The 14,055-nt window shown below is 58.0% G+C and overlaps 1 protein-coding gene across 2 annotated transcripts in view; it reads right to left on the reverse strand.

The window, feature by feature from the left end:
* The window catches only part of LOC136006874 (heat shock factor protein 1-like), a 47,590-nt gene that overhangs the window by 17,663 nt on the left and 15,872 nt on the right, over window positions 1-14,055 (reverse strand). The window lies entirely within an intron of this gene.

Below are 14,055 nucleotides of genomic sequence, written 5' to 3' on the forward strand. Positions count from 1 at the left end.
GGAGCAGCCTTAAGGTCCCTTCCAACACAAACCATTCCATGGATCCATGATTATCCGGATGGAGCAGCACCGGGTACTAGGGGGACACACACACACACACAAACCAGGGCCAGGCAGCACTTGGCTGGTCCCACAGCCCCTGCTGCTGCTGAGACAAGTCCCTTGCTTTGTGCTCCTGGAGGCTGCTGCAGCTCAGCCCCAGCTCCGGGATCATCCCGGCATTCCCTGAGGAGCAGCCACTGATGAGGGGCAGGTGCAGAGCCGGGTCCTGTCAATCGTTGGGATCATGGAAACGCTTCAGAGCTCTCTTTAATCACACCCCCTCCATGGACCACCCCCCCCCCCCCCCCCAGCCAATGGCTCGTAACCATCACAAACCAGTATAAAGGGGTTGCGGCTGCTCCCAGCCCAGTTTAACCCAGTGGGAGCTGGTGTCCAGCTGCTCCCGGCCCGCTGCCTAATGAGCGGTGACCACCTCGGCCCCCCAGCTCCGTGCACGGCTCAGGTGCGATGGGAGCAGCCGGGACGGCTTCATTCCCATTCCTACCCTTGGGAATGCCGCGGGGCCGCGGCTCTGCCGCGGTGAACGGCGGGGACAAGGCAATAGCTCCATGTGCTTTGTTATCCCGAGGCGGATCCGGGAGCCGCGGTCAGCTGGTGAGGGCTGAGGAGAGCCGGGATAATTTACACGCATCCCGAAATCCCTGCTGGGGCCCGGAGCATCCGCAGCCTCCGTGTGCGTGTAATCGGCAGCTGGTGCACGGTGGAGCTGCGCTAAGGCAGCTGCAGCCCTCGACACGAAGCAGCCCTTTAGGAATACCCTTGGAATGCTGCGGGAGCACCGAGCACTCCTTGGCTGTCAGCTCCCCCCCCTTGCAGCGGGCACAGGGGGACGGCTCCCTCCGAAGGGAAGCGCTTCTTGGGTTGGATGCATCCGAAGTGGGAGCCTGGTTCGGGACATCGGGAGCGATTCCTGATGGAGCGAGGCCCCGGGGCTGCTGCGAGGGCTGGGGTCGGGCTCTGCCCTGGGGCCAGGCTGGGAGAGCTGGGCTGGGGCAGCCTGGAGAAGGGAAGGGGCCTGAAGGGGAGACCTGAGAGCAGCTCCAGGGCCTAAAGGGGCTGCAGGGAGCCTGGAGAGGGGCTTGGGCCAAGGGAGGCAGGGATGGGATGGGGAGGGAGAGGGAAGAGGTGATGGGATCTTGGGGAGTTCTTCCCCATGAGGGTGCTGGGGCACTGGCAGGGGGTGAAGGGAGAAGTTGGGGATGCTCCACCCCTGGCAGTGCTCGAGGCCAGGTTGGACACAGGGGCTCGGAGCCCCCTGCTCCAGTGGAAGGGGTCCCTGGCCATGGTTGGAGCCAGAGGAGCTTTAATCATAGAATCACAGAACAGTCAGGGCTGGAAAGGACCTCAAGATCATCCGGTTCCAACCCCCTGCCATGGGCAGGGACACCTCACACTAAACCATCCCACCCAAGGCTTCATCCAACCTGGCCTTGAGCACTGCCAGGGATGGAGCACTCACAACCTCCCTGGGCAACCCATTCCAGTGCCTCAGCACCCTCACAGGAAAGAATTTCCTCCTTAGATCCAATCTAAACTGCCCCTGTTTCAGTTTGAACCCGTTCCCCCTTGTCCTGTCACTGCAGTCCCTGATGAAGAGTCCCTCCCCAGCATCCCTATAGGCCCCCTTCAGGTACTGGAAGCTGCTCTGAGGTCCCCACGCAGCCTTCTCTTCTCCAGCCTGAACAGCCCCAACTTTACGCTCCCTCCATCCCAACCCCATCCCATGGCTCTATCTCTGCGCTGCCGCAGCATCGCCCCTGACACGCATCCAGGAGCAGCGGCTCCAGGCACGGCTGAAACCCTCCCGTTCCAAGTGAGATTCCCAGCGTTCCCTAAAGCAGGAAGGTCGTGAAGTGGAGGCGAGGGTTTCCTGTCCCTGCTCCCGGGGAGCCCGCACCTTTGCAGCTGAGGGAATCATGGAAAGGGATGGAGAGGAGCAAAGGAAGCCAGCTCCGGGATGGCTCCTGGGTGTTAACAGCCGGGATCCAAGCAGATGCCGGGAGCAGCGTGGGGCCGAGGAGGGCAGGAGCTCCCCCTCATCTCATGGCACAGCAGCAGCCGGAGCAGAGCCATCCATCTCCGTCCGGCTCCGCGTGCAGCCAAGCGTGGCTTCCCCCCCCCCCCCCCCAACATTCCCTATCTGGGAGCAGGGATGCTCCCGTCTCATTCCCGGTAATTGGGAGGCTGTTTGTCAGCGGCACAGACGCTGCCCTCAGCACCGCCGTGATGGATGAGCACCGCCTGCCTGCGGGAGATAAGGGATGCCTGGTCCAACCCCAACCCCCAACAGCATCACCGGGATCAAACTGGGAGCACTGGGATTAGTGGGGGGGGGTAAAGCATGTGTGCAAATGGGGGCTGTGCCCTCGGGGGTATCAAACCAGTGGGGATGGAGAGGGCCATGGGAGATGGGTACCATGGGATGGGTACCAGGGATGGGTACCAGGGAGCAGGAAGATGCTGGTGCCTGGCAAAGCACCTGCAGGATGCGGTGGCCGCAGGCCCCCCCCGTGGCACCTGATGACGGTACCAAGGCCTTGGCAGAGCAAAAGGGGGGGAACAAGATCCAAGAGGGAAAACTCACAGGGAATAACGGGATCATTGAACGGTTTGGCTGAAGTCGTCATGGAACAGTTGGGGTTGGAAAGGACCCTAAGATCACGGAGTTCCAACGCTCCAGAGGATGTTCGGCTATTTCAGACAAGAGCACATCGGAAAGAAACCTGGATTTGAAGCAGCATCTGAAGGGTCCTGCCCCATGCGGGTCTGCCTAGGAAACAACCGGGCAAAGTCCCTCATTCGGGCGCAGTTTGGGATGGAGATGCTCTGGCCCTCGGATGAGCTGCGCCTCTCCAACACAATCCAGATTGGAGACCGGGAAGTTTGCCCTGTGAGGGTGCTGGGACACCGGGACAGGATGAACAGGGCTGCCCCATCCCTGGCAGTGCCCAAGGCCAGGTTGGACCCAGGGGCTCGGAGCAGGATGAGATTCAGATCCTCTCCATCCCAAGCCCTTCCATGTGACTCTGGAAGCAGCCAGGACAACAGGAAGCAGAGCAGGGCAGAGCCGGCGCTCCCGGGGATGCCGGTGACAGGGAAGTGAATGGCTCCGCAAAGCACACGGCTCAAAGGACAAAAGGGAAGGGAACAGGCAGCAACTGTTCCCTCTCCCTCCTGATTTGAGGCCGGAGCCGTCAGCTGAAGCCGGCAGCTGCCAGAGCCCCGAACAAAGGGATGCGTTCTCCAGACGCGGCATCATTGGGATGCAGAGCCCGGCTCCTGCATCCCAGGAGCCAGCGGGCACGGCACACAAAGAGGCACAACTCAACTGAGGACCATTAAGGGCGGGCATCACCTGGAGCCCAGCACGCCCAGGAGCAGGGATACATCCCTGCCTGGCTGCTTCCCTCCTGCCCTTTGGAGCCAGAGCATCGTGGAATGAGCCGGGTCGGAAGGGAACTGCAGACGTTTGGATCCAAGCCCCTCTTGGCAGGAACAGAGCTGGAGGCTCAGGAGCTTCCATTCAACACCTTGTAATTGTAAGAGTCCTCGCTGCACACCTGAGTAATTCCCGGGTTAAATCCCGATCATTCCTGCAGAGCCTGCCAATGGTCCCTTTTGGAATCCCAGACTGGGTTGGGATAGGAGGGAGCTTAAAGCCCCTCCAGCTCCAACCACAGCCAGGGACCCCTTCCACTGGAGCAGGGGGCTCCGAGCCCCTGGGTCCAACCTGGCCTTGAGCACTGCCAGGGATGGGGCAGCCCCAGCTCCTCTGGGCACCCTGTGCCAGCGCCTCAGCACCCTCCCAGGGAAGCAGATTCCCAAGAGCGCATCCCGGTCTCCCCAGTTCACCGCTCCCAAGTCAATGGAAGGATGCTGACAGCGAAGGGACCCCCTCCCTCCAGCCCTGGGTAGGGTTGGAGGCTCATCCCAACAGAACCCCTCTTTCCAGAGCCCTCTGAGGGGCCAAGCAGCGCAGACGAGGCCTGAACAGGGCAGGACCATGCAAGAGGGAGGCAAGAGCCGGTGCCTCCAGCTCCAGGCCCCATGGAAGAGCGGCAGGGAAGTGGACAAACCCCATTCCAGACCATGCCCAGGTGATGCTGCACAGCAGGGATGCGGGATCCCAGCCGGGATCCAGCTCTTCAGGCTGCGGTGGGCACGGACTCCAGGCTGAGCCTGCACTGCCAAGAGCTCTCTGCTGGTCTCCCCTATAGCTGCACCCACGGATCCGGCTTCCGAGGGTCTCCAGCATGGAGCAAGCTCCCAGCAGCAGCCCCCATAACCCCCCCCCGTGTTGTGCTCAGGGCATCCTAGCAGGGATAAGGTGAAGCTGGCGTCTGAGCCTGGGCCAAGGGGGGGCCCTGGGAGCCTGGTTCTGCCCGGGGGGGTGTAAATCACTGCATCACAACTGCCCCATCCAGGGGTGATCCCTGCATGGACCACAGGCTCTGGCAGGGATGTAAATCACTGCATCACAACTGCCCCATCCAGGGGTGATCCCTGCATGGACCACAGGCTCTGGCAGGGATGTAAATCACTGCATCACAACTGCCCCATCCAGGGTGATCCCTGCATGGATCCCGGCATGGACCACAGGCCCCGCAGGGATGTAAATCACTGCATCACAACTGCCCCATCCAGGGGTGATCCCTGCATGGACCACAGGCTCTGGCAGGGATGTAAATCACTGCATCACAACTGCCCCATCCAGGGGTGATGCAGGCATGGACCACAGGCCCTGCAGGGATGTAAATCCCTGCATCACAACTGCCCCATCTAGGGGTGATCCCTGCATGGGTCCCCGCATGGACCACAGGCCCTGCAGGGATGTAAATCACTGCATCACAACTGCCCCATCCAGGGGTGATCCAGGCATGGACCACAGGCTCTGGCAGGGATGTAAATCACTGCATCACAACTGCCCCATCCAGGGGTGACCCCTGCATGGACCACAGGCTCTGGCAGGGATGTAGATCCTGGAATGGGTTGGGATGAAGGGACCTGGAAGCTCCTCCAGGTCCAACCACAGGCAGGGACCCCTGCCACTGGAGCAGGGGGCTCCGAGCCCCTGGGTCCAACCTGGCCTTGAGCACTGCCAGGGATGGGGCAGCCCCAGCTTCTCCCTTCAACCCATCCCAGTGCCCCAGCACCCTCATGGGGAAGAACTCAATCCCTTCCTTCCAGCTTCAAGCCAAAAGCTTTCCCTGGGTTCCTGCAGCACACGAGGAGGCAGGACAATGGAAACCATCAGAATGGATTCTTGCTAGTCGGGTTAAAGACAATAGAAAGGGCTTCTTCAAATACATAGCAAATAAAACTAACACAAGAGGCAATATAGGCCCACTGCTGAACGAAGTGGGTACCCTGGAGACAGAGGATATAAAGAAGGCAGAGGTGCTGAATGCCTTCTTTGCCTCTGTCTTTACTCCTGCAGACTCTCGCCGAGGGCCCCGGATTTCTATAGCCCCAGAAGGAGTCAGGACAAAGGAGGAGTTTGCTTTGGTAGATGAGGATTGGGTTAGGGATCAGCTATGCAATCTGGACATCTGTAAATCGATGGGTCCGGATGGAATGCACCCACGGGTGCTGAGGGAGCTGGCGGAGGTCATTGCTAGGCCACTTTCCATCATCTTTGGTAAGTCGTGGGAAACGGGCGAGGTGCCTGAGGATTGGCGGATGGCAAAGGTCACACCAATCTATAAGAAGGGCAAGAAGGAGGACCCGGGTAATTATAGACCGGTCAGCCTTACCTCCATCCCTGGAAAGATGATGGAACAACTTATTCTTGACTCCATCACTAGGCATATCAAGGATGAGGGGGTCATTAAGAACAGCCAACATGGTTTTATGAGGGGGAAGTCATGTATGACCAACCTTATAGCCTTCTATGAGGAAGTGACTAGGTGGAGGGATGAGGGTAGAGCGGTAGATGTAGTTTTTCTTGATTTCAGTAAGGCATTTGATACTGTCTCCCACAGCATCCTCATAGATAAGCTAAGGAAGTGTGGGCTTGACGATCAAGTAGTGAGGTGGATCGAGAACTGGTTGAAAGGAAGAAGGCAGAGAGTTGTGGTCAATGGCGCAGAATCTAGCTGGAGGTCTGTGACTAGTGGAGTTCCTCAGGGGTCGGTGCTGGGACCGGTGCTGTTTAATATTTTCATCAATGACCTGGATGAGGGAACTGAGTGCACCCTCAGCAAGTTTGCTGATGACACAAAACTGGGAGGAGTGGCTGACACACCAGAGGACTGTGCTGCCATTCAGCGAGACCTGGACAGGCTGGAGAGTTGGGCGGGGAGAAACTTGATGAAATTTAACAAGGGCAAGTGTAGAGTCTTGCATCTGGGGAAGAACAACCCCATGTACCAGTACAGGTTGGGGGTTGACCTGCTGGAAAATAGTGAAGGGGAAAGGGACCTGGGGGTCCTGGTGGATAGGAGGATGACCATGAGCCAGCAATGTGCTCTTGTGGCCAAGAAGGCAAATGGCATCTTAGGGTGCATTAGAAAGGGAGTGGTTAGTAGGTCAAGAGAGGTTCTCCTCCCCCTCTACTCAGCCTTGGTGAGGCCGCATCTGGAATATTGTGTCCAGTTCTGGGCCCCTCAATTCAAGAAGGACAGGGAATTGCTTGAAGGAGTCCAGCGCAGAGCCACAAAGATGATTAAGGGAGTGGAACATCTCCCTTATGAGGAGAGGCTGAGGGAGCTGGGTCTCTTTAGCTTGCAAAAGAGGAGACTGAGGGGTGACCTCATCAATGTTTACAAATATGTAAAGGGTAGGTGTCAGGATGATGGAGCTAGGCTTTTTTCAGTGATATCCAGTGATAGGACAAGGGGCAATGGGTGTAAACTGGAGCATAGGAAGTTCCACGTTAACATCAGGAAGAACTTCTTTACTGTAAGAGTGACAGAGCACTGGAACAGGTTGCCCAGGGGGGTTGTGGAGTCTCCTACACTGGAGATATTCAAGGCCCGCCTGGACAAGTTCCTGTGTGATGTACTGTAGGTTACCCTGCTCTTGCAGGGGGGTTGGACTAGATGATCTTTTTAGGTCCCTTCCAACCCTTGGGATTCTGTGATTCTGTGATTCTGTGAGCTGCCGGAGACGTCCACTCCAGGCCCAAACATTCCCAAGCACCCATTCCACATTCCTGGAATCCCACCCTGACCATGGGGAGCCTCTTCTGCAGAACCCCCCACGCACTCCACAAGGACCCAGCCCTGACAGTGATGTCTCACTCCCGAATCCGAACGGGGAGCGTTCCCTGAGTCCCCTCGCTGCATTCCCATCTATTTTAAAGGGGAATTGAGCCACAAAGCCAAACCATTTGTTATTTCCAGATGGGAAGCAGTGAACTGAGCAGCAGAACCCCCCCCCCCCCCCCCGAACCTGCCTGATGGGACACTGTGGGGAGCAGCACCGCAATCAATCCCCGATCCCGCTGCTTCCAGCAGGAACAGGCAGTGAATGGCAGCGGGAGAGCAGGGAGCGGACGCAGAGCCGGGGCAGGATGAGGCAGATGCTGCCCAGCTGCCCAGAGGGAAAAGGCTCTTTCTGGGCAGTGACTCCGCGCTCCGGCATCAGCTGCGCCGGATGAGGCCCCTGAGGACAGGATTCCAGGAGCAGGCCTGGCTCGCGCCGACCATGGATCACTACTGCCTCCAGAAGACTCTTTTGGGAACAGGCCTGGCCACCCCGGCTGCAGACAGGGAGGGATCAGGAGCATTCCATGTGCTGACAGCCGAGCATCCCGTCCTTTTCCGTCTGCTCGTTGGAAGCAGGGAAGCATCCGACCTACCCGGAGCGGCACAAGGAAGGCTTTGAGCGGTGACCAAGCAGCCACGGGTGCAGGAAGCTGCTGGCTGGAATGCTTTCCTAGCATTCCATATGGTTTATGGGCAGGACGGGCCATGAGCTGCCCCTTGGCCTGGGTCCTGCACAGGATCCATTGGGATCTTCCCTATTGGCTTCTGAGCGGCTCTGCCCTGGAGCCAGGCTGGGAGAGCTGGGCTGGGGCAGCCTGGAGAAGGGAAGGGTCCCGAAGGGGAGACCTGAGAGCAGCTCCAGGGCCTAAAGGGGCTGCAGGGAGCCTGGAGAGGGGCTGGGGCCAAGGGAGGCAGGGATGGGATGGGGAGGAAGAGGGAAGAGGTGATGGGATCTTGGGGAGTTCTCCCCCATGAGGGTGCTGGGGCACTGGCAGGGGGTGAAGGGAGAAGTTGGGGATGCTCCATCCCTGGCAGCGCTCAAGGCCAGGTTGGACACAGGGGCTCGGAGCCCCCTGCTCCAGTGGAAGGGGTCCCTGCCCGCGGTTGGAGCTGGAGGAGCTTTAAGGCTCCTTCCCACCCAGCCCATCCCATGGCTCCATGAGGCTTTGCTATCCAAACGCCAAGCAGCACAAACTGCTGGGATGGAGCCATCGGGGCGCTGAACTCCTCGGGATCAGGAGGAAGGGCTCCCACCTGCCCATAAACTGCCCCAGGGATGAAGCCCAGGAGACAAAGCCAGGTTCGGATGGGCAGGGCAGCCCCATCCCATTCCCCATCCCCATTCCCCATCCCCATCCCATTCCCCATCCCCATTCCCCATCCCCATCCCATTCCCCATCCCATTCCCCATCCCCATCCCAGCTCAGGACACGCGATGCCGTGGCCTCACGGAGCAGGAGCAAAGCACAGAGCACGCCTGGCCGGGAATGCCACAGGGGTCCAGGGCGCTCCGGGACGGCCTCCCCTTTTCCATTCCAAGGACAGACTCCAGGATATGGGATAACCCCGGCTGCACTCCCCAGGCTCCCAATGGAAAAGGGAAGGAGAAGGGGGACGCAAAGCAGCGCTCGGGTCTGTGCCTGGAGAGCTCTGAGCCCAGCACCGAACCTGGAGATGCGGGGGGGGGGGGGTCCGGGTATGAGCTCTGCTGCTCAACCCGACAGCACCTCCTTGGCTCCCTCCAGTCGGAGCCCAGCGCTTCCCTGCTCGATTCCAGCTTTTCCATAAGCTGCTCCCGCCCGGCGGATCCCGGAGGAGCGCGCGCCGGGATAATGAATGTGTTGCTTTTGGAAGCCTGGAAGCAGGGAGGCCGCTCCTTGGGCCGGGAGGATTCGCTGTGATTTATTGGAGGGGGGGGGGTTTGAGCACGGTAAACTCATCCCGGAGCAGGGAATTGCGGAGCCCAAAGGCAGGCCTGGGTCCGGCGCAGATTTATTCCTGTCGGCAGGAAGCTGAACTTTCCCATTCCCTCTGCAAGTGGGGCCCCGGGAGCAGCGTCTGGGCAGGAGGAAGCGCTCGAAGCAGCTCCCCCCCCACACACCGGCAGTGTGGGGCCGAGGCCAAGGCGATTCCCGGAGGATCCATAGGGAAAGCCGATAAAAGCAGGTGCGGACGGCGCCGGGAGCGGTCTGGATCCCATCAGACGGATGGAGACGCCGGGGCTCCCAGTGGAGCCCGGCACAGACCATGAATCACTGGGAAGAGACAGCCCCCCCACCACCTCCCTTTCCTGCCCCACAGCCGGCGCAAGGGGTGGGGATGGGATGGGATGGGAGCCCCTTGGTCCATAGGGAAGAAGAGGCCAGGCAGGAGCAGGACTTGGGGTGCTGGGGGGGGGGAGAACCCCCCCATGTGCTGGGTGCATCCAGAGTGGGAGCAGTGGTGCAGGGGGGGGGGATCCTGCCCCTCTGCTGCAGGAGAGCAGCTCCAGGGCCTGAAGGGGCTGCAGGGAGCCTGGAGAGGGGCTTGGGCCAAGGGAGGCAGGGATGGGATGGGGAGGAAGAGGGAAGAGGTGATGGGATCTTGGGGAGTTCTTCCCCATGAGGGTGCTGGGGCACTGGCAGGGGGTGAAGGGAGAAGTTGGGGATGCTCCATCCCTGGCAGTGCTCGAGGCCAGGTTGGACACAGGGGCTCGGAGCCCCCTGCTCCATTGGAAGGGGTCCCTGGCTGTGGTTGGAGCCGGAGGAGCTTTCAGCTCCCTTTATCCCACCCCATTCCCTGACTCCGTGACTCTCAACCCGTGCGGCACCACACAAGAGATGGGGACTTGCAGCAAGACCCCCGACGGAGCCGGAGCGGGGCAAGAGGCTCCTGTTGAGTCCCTGCCAGAGCCGGCTCCGAGCGGGATCCTCAGCTGAAAACCCAAACACTTCCAAGTGGGAAAGCCCAGAGGAAACGTTTGCCTTGGCGGAGGCCCCATTCCAGAAGTGAGGAAGCAGAACGGGAGCCAAGAGCAACTGCAGACACTGGGGGTCAGCGACCTGCTCAAAGCCGAGCGCAATTAAGACCTGCTCCCTGCTTGATGATGCCTCTGGAGCTGAAGGGATGGAGTTCAAGCCGATCCCGTTCCCGACCGCTGGAGCCGGCATTCCCAACCTCGCTCCCGAGGTGCTTCTTGATGGGTTTTCCAATTGGAAACCAACCAGGAGATAGAAGCCCTCGGGCACAGCGGAGATGCAGAGAGTGATGCCTGAAACAAACTGTCCTGGGAGCGGGATCACGCTGCTGGCAAGCAACGCACCGAAGGGCATGGAATCATGGAATGATTTGGGAAGGAGCTTAAAGCTCCAGCTCCAATCCCTGCCACTGGAGCAGGGGGCTCCATCTCCATCCAGCCTGGCCTTGGGCACTGCCGGGGATGGGGTCGTGTTGAGCTTCTCTACCCCCCAGCACCCCCGGTCCTGCTCCGCAGGCTCCAGCCCCTCTGCCCCAGCCTGGATCCGGGCTGGGATTGCCTGGGAAGCCCAAAGGGATGTCCTGGAAGGAGCCGTTTGGATCAGGGACAAACCTGAACTCTGAGGCCTCGCTGCTCGCTCCAGCGCCACTGCTCACCTGGAGGGGTTTGGGCCTCTTATGCTGCAAGGAATTTCATTTTGGGGTAAAGAGGGTTAAAAAAAAAAAGCAAAAAAGGGCAAAAAACAAAAAGGCAAAAAAAGGCGAAAAAATGGCAAAAATGGCAAAAAAAAAAGGCAAGAAAAAGGGCAAAAAAGGCAAAAAAAGGGCAAAAAAGGCAAGAAAGGCAAAAAAAGGGAAAAAAAGGCAAGAAAAGCAAAAAAAAAAAAAGGCAAAAAAAGGGCAAAAGAAAAAGGCAAAAATAGGCAAAAAAGGCAAAAAAGGGCAAAATAGGGAAAAAAAGGCAAAAAATGGGGCAAAAAAGGGCACAAAAAGGGCAAAAAGGCAAAAAAAAGGCAAAAAAGCAAAAAAAGACACAAAAAGGCAAAAAAGGGCAAAAAAGGCAAAAAAGGGCAAAAAAGGCAAAAAAAGGCAAAAAAAAAAAGACAAAAAAAAACAAAACAAGGGAAAAAAAGGGCAAAAAAAGCAAAAAAGGCAAAAAAGGCAAAAAAAGGCAAAAAAAAAAAAGGACAAAAAGGCAAAAAATGGAAAAAAGGCAAAAAAGAACAAAAAAAGGGAAAAAAGGGGAAAAAAAGGGCAAAAAAGTGCAAAAAAAGCAAAAAAGGCAAAAAAAGCCATTTTCAGACAGTGAAATATCCGTAGAGGCAGCTGAGGAGAACACAGGAGCCAAACCAAGCCCAGGGACACAATCCCAGCCCAAATCCAGGTTCTCCATTGGATGTTGGAGCAGCAGGACACAACCCCAGCCCAAATCCAGGTTCTCCATTGGGATGCGGGAGCAGCAGGGACACAATCCCAGCCCAAATCCAGGTTCTCCATTGGGATGTGAGAGCAGCAGGGACACAATCCCAGCCCAATTCCAGGTTCTCCATTGGATGCAGGAGCAGCAGGGACACAATCCCAGCCCAAATCCAGGCCCTCCATTGGATGCAGGAGCAGCAGGGACACAATCCCAGCCCAAATCCAGGCCCTCCATTGGATGCAGGAGCAGCAGAGACACAATCCCAGCCCAATTCCATGTCCTCCATTGGATGTTGGAGCAGCAGGGACACAATCCCAGCCCAATTCCAGGTTCTCCATCGGGATGTGTGAGCAGCAGGGACACAATCCCAGCCCAAATCCATGTTCTCCATTGGGATGCGAGAGCAGCAGGGACACAATCCCAGCCAAAATCCAGGCCCTCCATTGGATGCAGGAGCAGCAGGGACACAATCCCAGCCCAAATCCATGTTCTCCATTGGGATGCGAGAGCAGCAGGGACACAATCCCAACCCAAATCCAGGCCCTCCATCGGGATGTGTGAGCAGCAGGGACACAATCCCAACCCAAATCCAGGCCCTCCATCGGGATGTGTGAGCAGCAGGGACACAATCCCAGCCCAAATCCAGGCCCTCCATTGGATGTTGGAGCAGCAGGGACACAATCCCAGCCCAATTCCAGGTTCTCCATTGGATGCAGGAGCAGCAGGACACAATCCCAGCCCAAATCCAGGTTCTCCATTGGGATGCAAGAGCAGCAGGGACACAATCCCAGCCCAAATCCAGGTTCTCCATTGGGATGCGGGAGCAGCAGGGACACAATCCCAGCCCAAATCCAGGTTCTCCATTGGGATGCAGGAGCAGCAGGGACACAATCCCAGCCCAATTCCAGGTTCTCCATTGGATGCAGGAGCAGCAGGGACACAATCCCAGCCCAAATCCAGGTTCTCCATTGGATGTTGGAGCAGCAGGGACACAATCCCAGCCCAAATCCAGGTTCTCCATTGGATGTTGGAGCAGCAGGGACACAATCCCAGCCCAATTCCAGGCCCTCCATTGGATGCAGGAGCAGCAGGGACACAATCCAAGCCCCATTCCCTCAGGAATGCTTCCCAGCTCAGCGGGAGCGAACGGTTTCACATCCAGAGATCAGCTTTGCTGCTTCCCATCAGGCGCTCGCAGTGCCGGAGCCCGGCAGCACCGGATCCCGACAGGCGTTATCCGCCGGGAGCAGGGGCTGTGATGGTTATCCCGCGGCGTTCCGGGCGGATGGAGCAATGGGAGGTTGGAGGAGGTCCGTTTGCAGCTGTGCCATAAAAAGGCGTTTACTGGGAGCATTTTATTGGAGACGAGCTCCAAGCGAAGGCAGTAAAAACCCCGCACACCTTTCCCTTCCTTAGGCTCAACCCGTCTGGGTTTTCCACGTGCTCCAAGGTCTTGCTCCAACGTTTTCCATGTGCTCCAAAGGGCTTCAACGTTTTCCATATGTTCCAAAGATGTCAGCTCTCAATGTGCTCTAAAGAGCTTTGATCTTTCCATGCAATCACAGAACCATGGGATCAGCCAGGTTGGAAAGAACCTTCGGGATCAGTCGGGTTGGAAAAAGACCTTCGGGATCAGCCAGGCTGGAAAAGACCTTGGGGATCAGCCAGGATGGAAAAGACCTTCGGGATCAACCGGGTTGGAAAAGACCTTGGGGATCAGCCAGGATGGAAAGGACCTTCGGGATCAGCCAGGTTGAAAAAGACCTTCGGGATCAGCCAGGATGGAAAGAACCTTGGGGATCAACCAGGCTGGAAAGGACCTTCGGGATCAACCGGGTTGGAAAAGACCTTGGGGATCAGCCAGGATGGAAAGGAACTTCGGGATCAACCAGGCTGGAAAAGACCTTCGGGATCAGCCAGGTTGGAAAAGACCTTTGGGATCAGCCAGGATGGAAAGAACCTTCGGGATCAGCCAGGTTGGAAAAGCCCTTCGGGATCAACCAGGCTGGAAAGGACCTTCGGGATCAGCCAGGCTGGAAAAGACCTTCGGGATCAGCCAGGCTGGAAAGGACCTTTGGGATCAGCCAGGATGGAAAAGACCTTCGGGATCAGCCAGGCTGGAAAAGACCTTGGGGATCAACCAGGTTGGAAAAGACCTTCGGGATCAACCAGGCTGGAAAGGACCTTCGGGATCAGCCAGGATGGAAAAGACCTTCGGGATCAGCCAGGATGGAAAAGACCTTCGGGATCAGCCAGGCTGGAAAGGACCTTTGGGATCAGCCGGGTTGGAAAAGATCTTTGGGATCAACCAGGCTGGAAAAGACCTTCGGGATCAGCCAGTCCAACCCTTACCCCGCACTGCCAAGGCCACCACTAACCCACGGCACTGAGGGCCTCATCTACACCCTC

Source organism: Lathamus discolor, unplaced genomic scaffold (genome assembly GCF_037157495.1).
Source record: "Lathamus discolor isolate bLatDis1 unplaced genomic scaffold, bLatDis1.hap1 Scaffold_76, whole genome shotgun sequence".
Taxonomy (NCBI): domain Eukaryota; kingdom Metazoa; phylum Chordata; class Aves; order Psittaciformes; family Psittacidae; genus Lathamus; species Lathamus discolor.